The 14,435-nt window shown below is 40.7% G+C and overlaps 1 pseudogene; it reads left to right on the top strand.

The window, feature by feature from the left end:
- LOC101099461 overlaps positions 1–14,435 on the top strand; it is a 60,063-nt pseudogene that overhangs the window by 26,332 nt on the left and 19,296 nt on the right.

Here is a 14,435-nt window from a genome sequence, read left to right as displayed (position 1 = left end):
CCAGCTCCAGCTATCTTATTGTCCACTGCTTTGATGACACCTACAGCAATCGTCTGTCTCATGTCACAAACAGCAAAATGGCCCAGAAGAGGGTAGTCAGAGATGCTCGCAACACACATAGGCTTGCCAGGAACCATACAAACAATGGCAGCGTCACCAGATTTCAATAACCTGGGGCCATCTTCCAGCTTTTTTCCAGAATGATGATCAATCTTCTCCAGCTCAGCAACTTACAAGTAGTGTAAGCTGTGTGAAAATCCAACACAGTTGTATATCCAGCACTGATTTGGCCTGGATGGTTCAGGTGATTATCCTGGAAGCTAGCTGCTTCCATTGATGGGTCATTTTTGCTATCATCAGCCACATTGCCATGATGAACATATTTGACAGATATGTTCTTGACATTGAAGTCTATATTTTCCCCAGGAAGAGTCTCACTCAAAGTCTCATGGTGCATGTCAACAGACTTTACCTCAGTTCTAACATTCAGTAGAGCAGAAGTGACCACCATAACAGGTTTAAGAACACTAGTCTCCACTTGGCCCACAGGGACAGTACCAATACAATCAATTTTGTAGATGTCCTGGTGGGACAGACACAAGGGCTTGTGAGTGGGACAAGTTGGTGGCAGAATGCAATCCAGAGCTTCAAGCAGCATGGTTCCACTGGAATTGCCATCTTTATAGGTGAGTTTCCATCCTTTGAAAGAAGGCATGTTAGCACTTTGCTGGAGCATGTTGTCACCATTCCAACCAAAAATTGGCACAAATGCTACTGGGATGGTAGCCAATTTTCTTAATGTAGGTGATGACTTTCTTAACCATTTCCTCATATCTCTTCCAGCTGTAGGGTGGCTCAGTGGGATCCATTTTGTTAACACCAACAAATGGTTGTTTCACACCCAGTGTGTAAGCCAGAAGGGCATGCTCATGGGTCTGCCATTCATGATACCAGCTTCCAATTCACCAACAGCAGCAACAATTAGGACAGTACAGTTGGCTTGAGATTTTTTTTATAAAGTCTGTGCCCTGTGGCATCGATGATGGTCGCATAACACTTGCTGGTCTTGAATTTCCACAGGGAGATATTAATGGTGATACCACATTCACCATTGCTTTCAGTTTACTCAAGACCCAGGCATACTTAAAGAAGCCCATTCTCATCTTGAATGCCCCCTTATCAAATTTTTCAATAGTTCTTTTGTTGATTCTACCACATGTTTAGATCAGATGACCAGGAGTGGTAGACTTGCCTGAATCTACATATTCAATAACTATGATGTTGATATTAGTCTTCCTTTCCCATTTTGGCTTAGGTTTAGTGGTGGTTTTCATGACACCTGTGTTCTGGTGACAAATCTGTTGTAAAAATGTTTAAGTTTTTCTACATATGAAATTGGGCCATGTGTGACAGAAATAATTTTATTTAAAAAATATTTTTAAAATTTATTTTTAAGTTTACATCTAAGTTAGTTAACATATAGTGCTATAATGATTTCAGGAGTCGATTCCAGTGATTCATCCCATAGTATAACACCCAGTGCTCATCCCAACAAGTGTCCTCCCTAATGCCCCTTACCCATTTAGCCCATCCCCCCCCCAACTCCTCCAGCAACCCTCAGTTTGTTCTCTGTATTTAAGAGTCTTTTATGTTTTGTTCCCCTCCTTGTTTTTATATTATTTTTGCTTCCCTTCCCTTATGTTCATCTGTTTTGTATCTTAAATTCCTCATATCAGTGAAGTCACATGATATTTGTCTTTCTCTGACTGACTAATTTTGCTTAGGATTGTTTGTTCTAGCTCTGTAAAGAATGCTGGCATAATTTTGATAGGGATTGCACTGAATGTGTAGATTGCTTTGGGTAGTATTGACATTTTAACAATATTTGTTTTTCCAATCCATGAGCATGGGATGTTTTTCCATTTCTTTATATCTTCAGTTTATTTCATAAGCTTTCTATGGTTTTTAGTGTACAGATCTTTTACTTCCTTGATTAGGTTTATTCCTGAATATCTTATAGTTTTTGGTGCTATTGTCAATGGGATTGGTTCCTTGATTTTTCTTTATTGCTGCCTTATTATTGGTGTATAGAAACGTAACTTATTTATGTACGTTGATTTTATATCCTGTGACTTTGCTGAATTCACGTATTAGTTCTAATGTTTTTTTGGTGGACTCTTTTCTATGTAGAGTTTTCTATGTAAAGTATCATGTCATCTGTGAACAGTGAAAGTTTGACTTCTTTACCAGTTTGTATACCTTTTATTTCTTTTTGTTGTCTGATTGCTGAGGCTAGGATTTCCAGTACTATGTTCAATGACAGGGTGAGAGTGGACATGCCTGTCATGTTCCTGACCCTAGGGAGAAAGCTCTCAGTTTTTACCTATTGAGGATGATATTAGCTGTAGGCCTTTCATATATGGCTTTTATGATGTTGAGGCATGTTCCTTCTACCCCTACTTTCTTAAGGGTTTTTATCAAGAAAGGATAATGTATTTTGTCAAATGCCTTTTCTGCATCTATTGAAAAAATCATATGGTTCTTATGCTTTCTTTTAATAATGTGGTATATCACATTGATTTGTGAATATTGAACCAGCTCTGCAACCCAGGAATAAATGCCACTTGATCATGGTGGAAGACTTTTGATGACCAACTCAATTTCTTTGCTGCTTATGGGCCTGTTCAAGTTTTCTATTTCTTCCTGTTTGAATTTTGGTAGTGTGTGGGTATCTAGGAATTTTTCCATTTCTTCCAGATTGTCCAGTTTTTTGGCATATAATTTTTCATAGTATTTTCTTATAATTGTTTGTATTTCTGTGGTGTTGGTTGTGATCTTTCCTCTTGCATTCATGATTTTATCTATTTGGGTCCCCTCTCTCTTCTTTTTGAGAAGTCTGGCTGAGGGTTTATAAATTTTATTTATTCTTTTGAAAAACCAACTCTTAGATTTATTGATCTGTTCTACCGTGTTTTTGTTCTTGTTGTTGTTTTGGATTCTATATTGTTAATTTCTGCTCTAATCTTTATTATTTATCTTCTTCTTCTGGCTTTGGGTTTCTTTGCTGCTCTGTTTCTAGTTCCTTTAGGTGTGAGGTTAGATTCTGTATTTGGGATTTTTCTTGCTTCATAGGCCTAGATTGCAATGTATTTTCCTGTTAGGACTGCCTTTGCTGCATCCCAAATGGTTTGGACTGTCGTGTTTTCATTTTCATTTGCTTCCAAATATTTTTTAAGTTCTTCTTTAATTTCCTGGTTGGCTCATTCATTCTTTAGTAGGATGTTCCTTAACCTTCATGAACTTGGAGGCTTTCTAAATTTTTTCTTGTGGTTGATTTCAAGTTTCAAAGCATTGTGATCTGAAGATATGCTTGGTATGATCTCAATCCTTTTATATTTGTTGAGAGCTATTTTGTGGTCAGTATGTGATATATTTTGGAGAATGTTCCATGTGCACTTGAGAAGAATGTGTATTCTGTTGCTCTTGGATGAAAAGATCTGAATATATCTGTTAAGTCCATCTGGTCCAATGTGTAATTCAGAGCCATTATTTCCTTACTGATTTTCTGCCTAGATTATCTGTCCATTGTTGTAAGTGGACTATTAAAGTCCCCTACAATCACAGTATTGTTGTCTACACATTTATTTATGTTTGCCATTAATTGATTCATATATTTTGATATTTTCACGTTGGGGGCATAAACATTTACAATTGTTAGCTGTTCTTGATGGATACACCCTCTAATTATAATATAATGCCCTTCTTCATCTCTTATTACAGTCATTGTTTTAAAACTAGTTTGTCTGATATAAGTATGGCTACTCTGGCTTTCTTTTGACATTCAGTAGCATAATAGATGGTTCTCCATCCCTTCACTTCCAATCTGCAGGTGTCCCGAGGTCTAAAATGAGTCTCTTATAGGCAGCATATAGATGGATCTTGGTTTTTTTATACATTCTGATACCCAATGTCTTTTAAATGGGGCATTTAGTCCATTTACATACAGAGTGATTATTGAAAGATGTGGCTTTAGTGTCATTATGTTATCTGCAGGTTTTGTGCTTGTGGTGTTGTCTCTGGTCCTTTGTAGATTTTGCTGCTTTCCACATGCAGAGTCCCCCTTAGGATCTCCTGCAGGGCTGATTTAGTGGTTATGAACTCTTTTAGTTTTTGTTTGTCTGGGAAAGCCTTTATCTCTCCTTCTATTCTAAATGACAACCTTGCTGGATAGAGGACTCTTGGCTGCATATTTTTCCTATTCAGCACATTGAATATTTCCTGCCACTCTTTTCTGGCCTGTCAATTTTCAGTGGACAGGTCTGCTACTTCTCTTATATGTCTACTCTTGTAGATTAAGGCCCGATTTGCCCCTAGCTGCTTTCAGAATTCTCTCTTTATCTTTGTATTTTGCCAGTTTCACTATGATATGGCATGGTGTTGACCTGTTTTTGTTGATTCTGAAGGGAGTTCTCTGTGCTTCCTGGACTTGGATGCCTGTTTCTTTCCCCAGGTTAGGAAAGTTCTCAGCTATAATTTGTTCAAATAAACCTTCTGCCTCTTTCTCTTTCTCTTCCTCTTCTGAAACTCCTATGATACAAATATAATTAATTTTATTGAATCACTTAGGTCTCTAATTCTCCCTCGTGGTCTAGTAATTTCCTTTTTCTCCTTTTCTCAGCTTCATCATTTTCCATAATTTTATCTTCTATTTCACCTATTCTTTTCTCTGCTTCTTCCATCCTTGCTGTCGCTGCATCTAGTTTATTTTAACCTATTTACAACATTTCTTAATTCATCGTGACTATTTCTTATTTCCTTGATCTGTGCAGCAATAGATTCTTGCTGTCTTCTATGCTTTTTTTCAAGCCCAGTTGGGGTGCCTGGGTGGTTCAGTTGGTTAAACATCTGAGTTTGGCTCAGGTCATGATCTCACCATTCATGCTGACAGGTCAGAGCTTGGAGCCTACTTTGGATTCTGTGTCTCCCACTCTCTCTGCCCCTCCCCTGCTCATGCTCTGTCTCTCAAAAATAAATACATAAAAAAAAAGAAGGAGGAAAATAAAGAAGGAGTAAAGAAAAGGTATAAAAAGAACATAGCAATAAATGCCTGATTAAACAAACAACCAGAAAAGAGGGGGGAAAAAGAGAAAAAATATATAATAAGAATCAACCAAAAATCAAATCAGAAACTATAAGGCTCTCCAGGGAGAGAAAAAAAATAGGAGAGTGGAAAGATAAGGCAGGGAAAAAAGAAGAGAAGGAAATAAAAGAAAAACAATGAAAACATCAGACTAACATACAAAACCACAGGACAGTTGTCCATTGGTGCCTTGGAACCAGTGACCGTGCTGGTCTGGAGGAGGGGCCAAGTAGTTCAGTGAGTGTCAATCTCACTTCGGTAGATAAGTAGTTACCAGGCTCTTAGGGGCGAGGTTTGGTATTAAGTGGTCCTACCTCCACTGGGTGCCACTGTCCTGCTCCCTGAAGCCCCACCGTGTTGGTAATGGGGAGGAAAATGGCAACACCCCAATCTCTCCTCCCCAGACTGGGTGTCTCAAACCACACTGTTCAGGCAGCCCTCACAGAGTAGTGGAGGAGGTGGGGGGCAACTTGCTTTGCTCCTTCCCCTGTGCCTCCCAGGCGCTCAACTGGGACTCAAAACCCGATGTTTTAAAGGATCCGCTCCATGTGGATGGGTTCTGGAATAGTGTCACTCTGTCCTACTGACAAAGGGCCTCTGGCTTGTGCCTGCAGGGTCTTTTGTCCTGGGGGTGCAATATACCCTCTTCTCACAGTACTCGAGTGAGGGGACTGTTGTCTCCCAGTGTGCTCCTGAGATCGTTACTTAGCCTGGGGTTAGCTTTCCTTCCCTCCAGGCATGCACACTGGCAGCTCTGGTCCAGAGAAAGTCCTGCAACCCCGAAAACTCCAACCTTTACTCCTAAGGCTGTTTGCAAAGTAGAGCCTGGCTCTCTTCAAATTTTTCATTCCCTGACCATGATATGGAGAGTTTTTTCCTTATTTTCCTTATCCAGATGTAACACCACACTTCCACAGCCTTTCTCTTCCTTTTGTTTATCCACCAAAAGGGTTCCCCCCCCTCTTCTGTGCCTACACTGCCACCTGTTTTATCTCTCCCAATTCACAAACATGCACCTCTGAACCGCCAAGCTGTCTCCATACTCCCCTGGAGAGGTTTATGTCAGACTGTAGTCGGGATTCCTGGAATTCCAAGTGTTCTGACCTCAATACTGCTGTGTTTGAGGAATAAGGGAAATTCTGGTATCACTAATTCTCAGCCATGTTGATTTCTCCCTCTGATCATGGTGAATAATTTCTTTAATATATTGTTGGATTCAAATTGCTAGTATCTTGTTGAGAATTTTTGCATTCAGTTTCATCAGGGACATTGGCCTGTAATTCTTCATTTAGTGGGGTCTTTGTCTGGTTTTGGAATCAAGATAATGCTGGCATCATAGAATGAGTTTGGAAGCTTTCCTTCCATTTCTTTTTTTTGAAAAGTTTGAGAAAAATAACCCCTCTTTAAATGTCTGATAGAATTCCCCTGGGAAACCATCTGGCCTAGGACTCTCATTTTTTGGGAGATTTTTGATAACTGATTTAATTTCTTTACTGGTTATAGGCCTGTTTAAATGTCCTATTTCTTCCCATTTGAGTTTTGGTAGTGTGTGGGTGTCTAGAAATTTGTCCATTTCTTCCAGATTGTCCAGTTTGTTGACATATAATTTTTCATAGTATTCTCTTGTGATTTTTTGTATTTCTGTGTTGTTATGAATCCTCCTCTTTCACTGGTGATTTTATCTATTTGGGCCCTTTCTTCTTTTTGAAAAATCTTGCTAGGGGTTTATCAATTTTGTTTATTCTTTCAAAAAACAAACTTTTGATATCATTGATCTATACTACTTTTTCCCCCCCGTATCATGTATTTCTGCTCTAATCTTTATTATTTCCCTTCTTTTGCTGGCTTTTGGCTTTATTTGCAGCTTCTTTACTATCTCTTTTAGTGTATGGTTAGGTTGTGTATTTGGGATATTTCTTGCTTCTTGAGATAGGCCTGAATTGCAATGTATTTTCCTCTTAAGACTGGCATTGCTGCATCCCAAAAGGTTTGGACTGTCATGTTTTCATTTTCATTTGTTTCCATGTATTTTTTTTATTTATTCTTGAATTTCCTGGCTAACCCATTCCTTCTTAGTAGGATGTTCTCTAACCTCCATGGCTTTCCAAATTTTTTCTCATGGTTGATTTCAAATTTCAAATTCATAGCGTTGTGATCTGAAAATATGCATGCTATGATCTCCATCTTTTTATATTTGTTGAGGACTGATTTGTGACTCAGTATGTGATCTATTTTGGAGGATGTTCCTTGTGCACTCGAGAAAAATGTGTATTCTACTGCTTTAGGGTGAAATGTTCTGAATCTATCTGTTAAGTCATCTAGCGCATTTTGACATTCCAAGCTGATGTTTCCTTATTGATTTTCTGCTTAGTTGATCTGCCCATTGTTGTAGGTGGCGTATTAAGTCTCCTACTATAAATGGTATTATTAGCAAGGAGTTTGTTTATGTTTGTGTTTAATTTATTTATACATTTGTGTTCCTCCAAGTTAGGGACACAAATATTTACAATGGATAGATCCTAATGGATAGACCCCTTAACTGTGATAGAATGCTTTTCTTCATCTCTTGTTATAGTCTTTGTTTTAAAATCTAGTTTGTCGGGGCGCCTGGGTGGCGCAGTCGGTTAAGCGTCCAACTTCAGCCAGGTCATGATCTTGAGGTCCGTGAGTTCAAGCCCCGCGTCAGGCTCTGGGCTGATGGCTCAGAGCCTGGAGCCTGTTTCCGATTCTGTGTCTCCCTCTCTCTCTGCCCCTCCCCCGTTCATGCTCTGTCTCTCTCTGTCCCCAAAATAAATAAAAACGTTGAAAAAAAATTAAAAAAAATAAAATCTAGTTTGTCTGATATAAGTATGGCTACTCTTGCTTTCATTTGACATTCAGTAGCATGATAGATGGTTCTCCATCCCTTCACTTTCAATCTGCAGGTGTCCTCAGATCTAAAATGAATCTCTTGTAGGCAGCATATAGATGGATCTTGTTTTTTTAATCCATTCTGTGACCCTATGTCTTTTGATTGGGGCTTTTAGTCCATTTACATTCAGAGTGTTTACTGAAAGTTATGAATTTAGTGCCATTTTGTTATCTGTAGATTTGGTGTATCTAGTGATGTTCTATGGTCCTTTATAGTCTCTACTGCTTTCCATTCAGAGCGTCCTCTTAAAAATTTCTTGCAGGGCTGGTTTAGTGGTCATGGACTCCTTTAGTTTTTGTTTATCTGGGAAAGTCTATCTCTCCTTCTTTTTTATTTTAATGTTTATTTATTTTGGGGAGACAGAGAGACAGAGTGGGGAGGGGCATAGATAGAGTGAGACACAGAATATGAAGCAGGCTCCAGGCTCTGAGCTGTCAGCACAGAGCCTGACATGGGACTCGAACCCACAAAGTGCAGGATCATGACCTGGGCCAAAGTCAGACACTCAACCGAGCCACCCAGGCGCCCCTCTATCTCTCCTTCTATTCTGAAAGACAGCCTTTCTGGATACAGGATTCTTGGCTGCATATTTTTCCTATTCATCACATTGGATATTTCCTGCCACTCCCATCTGGCCTGAGAAGTTTCAGTGGACAGGTCTGCTACTAACATTATATGTCTATCCTTGTAGGCTAATGGCCTCTTATCCATAGCTGCTCTCAGAATTCTCTTTATCTTTGTATTTTGCCAGTTTCACTATGATATGTCATGGTGTTGACCTGTTTTATTGAGTTTGAAGGGAGTTCTCTGTGCCTCTTGGGCTTGGATGCTTGTTTCTTTCCCCATATTAGGGATGTTCTCAGCTATAATTTCTTCAAATAAACTTTGTGTCCCTTTTTCTTGCTCTTCTTCTTCTGGGACTCGTATGATGTGGGTATTGTTTCATTTTATTGGAATCAGTTCTGTAAGTCTCACCTCATGATCTAGTAATTTCCTTTCTCTCTCTTTTTTAATCTTCATTTTTTTTTAAAATTTTTTCAACGTTTTTATTTATTTTTGGGACAGAGAGAGACAGAGCATGAACGGGGGGGGGGGGGCAGAGAGAGAGGGAGACACAGAATCAGAAACAGGCTCCAGGCTCCGAGCCATCAGCCCAGAGCCTGACGCGGGGCTTGAACTCACGGACCACGAGATCGTGACCTGGCTGAAGTCGGACGCTTAACCGACTGCGCCACCCAGGCGCCCCAAATCTTCATTATTTTTATAATTTTATCCTCTATTTTACCTATTCTCTCCTCTGCTTCTTCAATCCTTGCTGTCACTATATCTACCTTATTTTGCATCTTCAGTTTTGGCATTTTGACATTCACCCCAACTAGTTCTTAACTCTTTGATCTCTGCAGCAAGGGTTTCTTTGGTGTCTTCTATGTTGTTTTCAAACCCAGCTATTAGTCTTATGGCTGTTATTCTAAATTCTTATTCAGATGTATTGTTTATATCTGTTTTAAGCAAGTCCCTTGCTGTGATTTCTTCTTGACCTTTCTTTTGGGGAGAATTCCTCCATCATTTTGGCTAAATTTCTGTCTTTTGCGTGTTTTATTTTTTTTCAGCGTTTATTTATTTTTGGGACAGAGAGAGACAGAGCATGAACGGGGGAGGGGCAGAGAGAGTGGGAGACACAGAATCGGAAACAGGCTCCAGGCTCTGAGCCATCAGCCCAGAGCCTGACGGGGGGGCTCGAACTCACGGACCGCGAGATCGTGACCTGGCTGAAGTCGGACGCTTAACCGACTGCGCCACCCAGGCGCCCCCTTTTGCATGTTTTAAAAGCTTGTTATGTTTCCTGCACCTGAGTGTACTACTATATTAAAAAGGGGTCATACACTGTCCAGGGCCTGGCATTTCAGAAAGTATTTTTGATGTACAATGTATGCACTCTGCTGTTGCATTTTGGCTGCTCTATCTCATGGGTCAGTTCTCTACAGAGTTCCTCCTCGCTGGCAGTGGTGGAGTGTTTGGATCTTTAGGTGTGCTTTGATTTTTTTGTTGAAGTAACCCTGGAAAAGAGGAAAAGGGGGAGGGAGCCTGATTGCATACAAAGAAAGATGGAAAGAGAACAAAAGAAAAACAAACAGAAAATCATTAAATTATAAGGCTTATTCCAAAGAAAAAGAAAGGAGAAAACAGAAAAAAAAGCAGAAGAAAAGAGATAAGAAGGAAAAAGAAAAGAATAAAAAAGCCTGATTAAAAAAAGAAAAAAGATAAAATGAAATGAGAAAAAACAAATCAGAAATGAACATGATTCTACAAGAAAAAAAGAAAGAGGGAAGGAGGTTAAAAAGAAGAAAAAAGAGTTATCTGTTGGTGCCTGGGGTGGTAGATATACTGGTCTGGAAAAGAGGCTGGCTGCATATGCTCAGAGTCAATCTTGCCCCAGTAAATAAACATACCAAACATGGAGGAACGGGGTTTGGTGTAGCAAGTCCAAGGTTCACTGGAGGCTGCTGTATTGCTCTCTGAAGTCCCACTGTGTTGGTGTTGGGCGGGGTGGTGGTGGTGGTGAAGAGTGTTACCCCAATCTCCTGTCCTTGGACCTGGGATCTCAACCCCAGTTGTTCAGGCAGCCTTCACAGAATACTGAGGGCCCTCAGCTTAGGCCATAACTTTTCTGTGCCTTTTCCTTGGTGCACACAGCTAGGATTCAACACCCAAGGTCTTAAAGAACCCAGAACTTGGCATGCAGCTGGTATGACCCAGTATGGTGCTTATCTGCTCCTCTCTTCTGGAGTAGAGATTCTCCACCCTCCTGATAAAAGGCTTTTGGCTTATTTTCCTTGGAGAGGCAATAAATACTCTTCCAAAAGTATTCCAGGAAGGGGAATGTTCTCTTCCAGTGTGCCCCAGAAATCATTATGCCATGCTATGCACTCCCTCCTTCTCCCCAAGAGTGTGCTCTGCAGCTTTGCTCCGGAGAAAGTCATGCACTTCCAGAACCTCTGAGTTTGAGCTCCACATGCTGTTTGCAAGAACTCGGACACTCAGTACTTCTTGCTCCCCATGTTACAGCTGGGTGGGAGAGACACTGGTCCTTATCTCATGGAGTCAAAGAATGAATCTCGAAGACAGCAGAAAGTGAACAAAGCAATAAAGTTTATTGAGCAAAAGTACAAAGCTCTCAAGAGTGAGGGGGTCCCAACTGGATTGCCACCAAGGATTTTATTGAGACATTATCAGAAAGTTTGTGAGACTTCATTCATGGCACCTTGCCCAGGCAGGTTTGGAATGCATTTATTCCCGCTCCCCCTTTTTTTCCAAACCCCACAGCAGCTTCAGCCTCCCACTTGCAGCTGAAGCCTACCTCCCTGAGGGTCCTTTATCTATCCCTGCTTAATATTAACCCTTTCCCTACTCATTCCTCCCCCCTGGAATAGGGCCCCTAACTGCTGTTAGGGAACAGGGATGATGACTGTTTTGGCTTTTTCAAGTTGACAAGGGATGGTGTGGGGTATGTCAGTCAGTCTACCCAAGGGTCGGTCAAGTGGTCCACAGTATGGTTCCACAGGAAAGCTGGCAGGCATGAGGTGGCACTAACATTGGCAGACACAAAGAGAAAAACACAAACTAAAGATTATGCTGACAAACAAGATGGCATCTCTAAGATAATGTCTCTAGTTTCTATACTGAACAATCTAGGAGAGATCCTGAGTTTGTCCAATTGTGCCTGAATGTCATCTATTTGTCGTGAGACTTTATGAGAATTATTGGTTATATTGAACAACACATGTGAGGGAATCTCTCACAACCCAGGTGATGGAGGAGCAGTAAGTAATCAATGGTGGCTCAATTTTCCAACAGCCGAGCCCTAACTTCCCTTAATTCTTGATTTAAAGCATCTAATGTTTATCAGGTGTTATTTAGAGTTACTCTGCTGAGTAAGACAGTTTGCTTTATTTCACAATGCAAAACTTTTCCAAGGACGAGTCCTATCAGAGAAAGAGCCACAACAGCCATTTACCATTATTACTTTACAAATTTTTGGGTAAGTTGAACCTGGGTATTATTTTATAAAGCAGAGCTTTTACTTCTTGTGTCTTTTCCATTTTGCAGGGGAAGGCCTCTACCCAATTAGTAAAAGTACCAACCTATACCAACAGATGTTGGAATCCCTTTGATATTGGCATATGAGGGAAATCTAATTGCCAGTCTTCCCCTGCATAGCTTCCAGTACTTTGCCTTGGAGAGCAATTTTGTGGTTGAGAGGATTGTTTGTAAGGTAAACTTTACAGGCTGATACTACTTGCTGAACTGTCCTTGACAATTTTTTTCTGATAATCTTTTGGACCATTTGATGTTTTATCCCTCCCTAAATGAAAGGCCTCAAGGCAGTGCTTTAATGATCTCCCAACTCTGTGAGCTAGATAATAGAAATTGCCCCTGCTCTGTTTGTAACCATCCTGAGCAATGGAGACAGTGTCTATGAATCAGACCCCAGTTCATTTCCTTGGGAGAGTAGGTGGATCTAAATTGAGCAAGGGAGTTATCCCAAATAAGAGAAGCCTCAATAACTTTTATTAAGGGAAGACATAAACATTTCCCTGGGGCTAGCAATGCAGTAGTCTTCATCTGGGCTAATATATCTCTTCCCAACAAGGGAATGGGACTTGTAGGCATGATTGATAAAGAACGAGAAAAAATTAGGTTTCTCCATATACATCCCAGGGGCTGAGAGAAAAATTTAGTCATAAGTTTTCCAGAGATGCCTCTAATCATTACACTGCATTTGGATAGTTGGCCAGGAGTAGAAAGGAGGACAGAAAAGGTGGATCCAGCAAGAAGAAAATAAACTGGCTTTTCAGTTACCTGAGTTTTCCAGAGTTGCCCAAGGCTCTGGACTTCCAATAGATAATTGGTGCTGGGGAACCCCTGTGAAGAGCCCCAGGGCCCATCAGTCCCTTTCAGGGACACTGGTTATCTGAGTCCTCACAGATAGAGGTCTCTGAGGGCATTCAGACCTCTAGTGATCGTCTCCACATAAGGGGCATGGCTTGTGGGGCTTTGACTTCTTTTGTCCCTTCTAAGGATTGTCTTCTCTGTGCTGGCAGCTCGGAGTCTGGAGCCTGCTTCAGATTCTGTGTGTGTGTGTCTCTCTCTGCCCCTTCTCCGCTCACACTCTCACACTCTGTCTCTCTCTCTCTCTTTCAAAAATAAACATAAAAAAAATTTAAGGGCAGTCTTATTTCCAGTGCTCTGAACAGCCACACAAGTGGCTTCCGGAAGGCTGGTCTGAGTATGTTAGGCCACAACTAAGGCCTCAGATTTTTTCTAAAGTCTCCATTTCTGTTCCTTAGTTTCCTCTTGATCTCAGTTGTAATATACCCGATTGGCAGCTCCTAAGAGCTCCAATTCCTTCCTGGCTAACAGCCAATTTTTGCAGCTCCTTTGAATATCTGGGGCTGAGTGACAAATTTGTCCTTTAAAATAGTCTCAGCCATGGGGCACCTGGATGGCTCAGTTGGTTGAGCATCTGACTTTGGCTCAGGTCATGATCTTCTGACTCGTGGGTTCAAGCCCCACATCGGGCTCTGTGCTGACAGCTTAGGGCCTGGAGCCTGCTTCAGATTCTGTGTCTCCCTCTATCTGTCCCTCCCCTGCTCATGCTCTGTCTCTCTTTCTCTCAAAAATGAATAAACATTAAAAAAAATTAAAATAGTCTCAGCCTCAGGAGTATCAGGGGAGATAGCTATATTTTTAAAGTTTATATATTTTTGAGAGAGAGAGAGAGAGAGCACAAGTCCGAGAGGGGCAAAGAGAGAGAGAGGAGACAAAGAATCCCAAGCAGGCTTCATGCTGTCAGTTCAGAGCCTGATGCAGAGCTCAGAACTCATGAATCTGAGCCAAAATCAAGAGTTGGACACTTAGCTGACTGAGCCACCCAGGTGTCCCAAGATAACCATATATTTAATGAGAGCCTTCTTCAACCTCTCCAGGAAGGCCACTGGGCTCTTACTCTGTGGTTGTAAAATAGTGGCTAATTTTGTATAATTTAAGGGCTTAATCTTTTTAAAATACAGGCTTGTAATAATCTTTTAAATACAGGCTTGGAAATGGTGGTGATACACTAGGCTAACCTCATTCAGACTTGTTGGGACTGAGCCCCATTAGGAACCTGGAAGTCGCCTATAGGACCTCTAGTCCCATGATAATTAAGAAGTTGTTCATCCCCATATCTCTCAGCTACTGCCAGAACTCCATGTTTTTCTGTTTTATTAAGAGTCTGATTTAACAAAAGCATTATATCATTCCAACTAAAATTTTTCTTAAAGCTTTCCCTTTACAAGCCTTCTACAACTTTCTTTTGCTTTTATTATTTATTTATTTATTTAT

Source organism: Felis catus, chromosome B2, assembly GCF_018350175.1.
Source record: "Felis catus isolate Fca126 chromosome B2, F.catus_Fca126_mat1.0, whole genome shotgun sequence".
Taxonomy (NCBI): Eukaryota; Metazoa; Chordata; class Mammalia; order Carnivora; family Felidae; genus Felis; species Felis catus.
The sequence above is the reverse complement of the archived record's forward strand: the minus strand, read 5'-3'. Positions and strand labels throughout refer to the sequence as shown.